This window comes from Pyrus communis, chromosome 16 (genome assembly GCF_041283825.1).
Source record: "Pyrus communis isolate YQ-2024b chromosome 16, ASM4128382v1, whole genome shotgun sequence".
NCBI lineage: Eukaryota > Viridiplantae > Streptophyta > Magnoliopsida > Rosales > Rosaceae > Pyrus > Pyrus communis.
The window spans coordinates 24,349,670-24,352,849 of NC_142580.1; positions in this window are offsets into that span (position 1 = coordinate 24,349,670).

The window sequence follows — 3,180 nt, forward strand, 5'->3', positions numbered from 1 at the left end:
ATCTGTGCATTATTGTTTTCTAAAGTCGTTGCATGATCTCATTATTCATTGCTTGGTTACTACTTAGAAGGCGTTTCATCATTTAGTTCCAAATGCTAGAACTCATGCCCATTTCATTCAAAGCATGTCATTGATTTGCATAACACATATTCAAGATGAAGTGGTGTAGTGACCACCACCAAAAGCCAAATAGCCATGTGCCCTTCACTCATTTTGTGTTTAAGTTTAACCCCATTGAGCTATGTTAACCCATGTTCTTTGTTAACCCATATCATCCTCACCTAGCCTAGATTAGGACCATCCGTACCCTTGTTCTTGAAGCATAGTAAGCATGAATGAATTCCCTTTGATTAATGTGTTGCAGAAAATAAGTGTGGGGGAAGGATTACTGATATGAGTTTATGTGCTATAGGCATGGTTAAAAAAAAAAAAAAAAAAAAAAAAAAGAAAGAAAAGAAAAGTAAAGAAAAAAAAAATGAAAAAAAGAGTTGAAAATAGTTGAAAAGTATTGGTTGTTGAAGTAAGGGCCCAAAACAATGAATTAGGCCCTAAGAGTCGTTTGAATCTCCCCTGTTTGTCTAAAAGTTGAATTATGCATTCTAAGTGAATTCCAAGTCTTAATTTCATTACTTTACTTACTATTGCTTAAAGAACTTTTGTAATCCCTACCTTTCCTTGTTAGCCAACACCCCAAGCCCCGTTACAACCCTTGACTTCTATCTTGAGTGTTGTGCATTTCAATTGTGGAGTTTGAATTTGGTATGAGCATATGGTGTCACTGGTTCTCGCATCTAAGTAGTAGCATTCCATTCATGAGATCATATCTAAACACGTTGAATTACTCTAGAAATTGCGTTCTTTGTTATAACATATGTGAGTACTAGTCTTTCATGTTTACATCAATCTTCTCACATATAACTAGTGTAGGGTGTGTAGTCAGAAAATCTGAGTGAAAATTGAGTGCATAACTAGTGAGGAATTGAGGGAATTCTCTAAGGCATGTTACTACATTCAACATGTGTTTTAATTGATTAAATGCGAACTAGTGAATGGTGACTATAATTAAGTATGTGCTTGAGGGGAAGGAAGACTAAAAGTTATGTGAGTAATGATCTTTGACATGTCATGTGTCATTGGAAATCCCTGAGGCAAACATTGGAAGGTTTAGGTTATGTTTTGTTTGTTTTGTTTCGTTTTGTTTAGTTTAGTTGTTTTGTTTTGCTCGAGGACTAGCAAAAGTTAAGTGTGGGGGAATTTGATAGGAGCATATTCATGCGACTTAATTAGCTTGTTCTCGTGCATTTATGTTGTGTTTATTTAGTTATTTTAGTGTTTAAGGCCACTTTTGTGTATTTTCAGATTATAAGGCCAAAGTGTGCAAGAAGATGCAAATTGGAGTCTTTTGGAGCGAAAGAGGAATGAATGAGTTGAAGACTTGAAGAAATGACGAATTCCTACTCCAATGATGAATTCTTATCAAAACGAGGAATCCTACTCAAACAAGGTTTCCTATTTTAGGAAAGTTAATCCTAAGTTTCCCGTTTTGGTAACCTTTCCTAATCTTAAACGTCCGTATTTTTCTAGCCACTTTGAAGTCTTTGTAGGCGCTTTAGGACACAAAACGAAGGCCCTAGCCCAAATTCTAGCCCTAAGCCGTGCCTTTCCCCTTGTTTCCTTCCCTTGCCGTGCAAGGGGGGGCACTTTGGTCCCATTTTATGCACAAAAATCTTAACCCTAAACCCTAGCCGCACCTATTAAGCTATTCCCTTTAATTTCTGGTTTTATTTCCTAAATTCTAGCAGCCTTTAGGTGAATTTTAGTTAATAAAAATAAATTAGGTTTTAAATTTCAGAAAACCCTAGGTCTTACAACCTAGCCGCACCCTACTCTATGCATTTTTCACATTTTTCAGCCACACACATTCCCTTAATCCGTAGCCATCCATTTAATCCACCCATTGATCTATGAAACCATCTCATCCATTCATCCTATTAACCCTAGTTAAACAAGCCTTGCCGCAAAGGAGATCCCATTCATTTCCATTTTTAATCATCCAATATATCATTTTTTTATTCTTCTCAGCTGCATTTTTTTTTTCTCCCTGCCATTCCAGCCGTGCATTCCATCACCTTTCATCCCATTCATTCTTCAAGCCGTGATTATTCTATCATGGACCCCATTGTTACCATTGACCCTAATAGCCGCATCTATTCACCCTAATTCAAGAGCCGTCACAACCTAATTTCTCTCTAAGCCATTCACCGCCCAATCCCATAATTCATTCAGCCTTCATACAAAAAAAACATAACAGCCACAACCTCCCATTCACCTTTTTCTCCATTCCAGCCGTAGCCTCCATAACCCTTTTTCCCATTCCAATATTTTTCAGCCGTCACCACCATCCCATATTTTTCCAATTCCCATATTTTCACTGCAAGCCGTGCATCCCAACTCCCAAAAACCGTGCAGCCTTCACACACAAAACATCACAGCCGCAGCAAGGAGAAGAAGAAAGAGGACTTAGACGTGCAGAAATTCAAGTGGATTCGTTGTGCGTTCTAGGTGTAATCAATCCTTTGTTCTTTATGTTTAAATTCAATTTTATTTTTCTTGTTGTGAACATGAGAGGCTAAACCCCTATTTAGCTAGGGGGTGATTCGAAACCATGTTTATGCTTGCAATATGATTTGATTACGTTTGGTTGGAATTTCATGAATGGTGAATTCAATTTGTTTAACTGCTTGATCGATAACTTATTTGTGTATGTTTATTGAGAGTGCACGCTTAATTTTCATGCATGAATATGACGCTAGAATATAAGTGAGTTTCACCTAATAGTTATGAACTTATATTCACAAGTAGTGGAGGTTGCTTATAAACAATCGCGTTAAATAAATTCTTGGCATAAGTTTCATGCAATCATAGTAACGAATGCCTCGTCAACACTTATAGTTTTCATGATGCTTAATGATTCTTGCTTGTATCTCTATTATGCAATTCATGTAGGGAACTTGTGGGGAATGCTTTGGGTTGTCGCATGCAATCATCCAATTCATTAACTTAAGGAAAACTTGACGGTTAATTTAAGCGGACCTAATTAACCCGGGGTGTTGAGTTTCATAATTTATCGAAAGACCAACTGAAAATCAAATTGTATGCAAGTGTGACATGTGTGGAGAA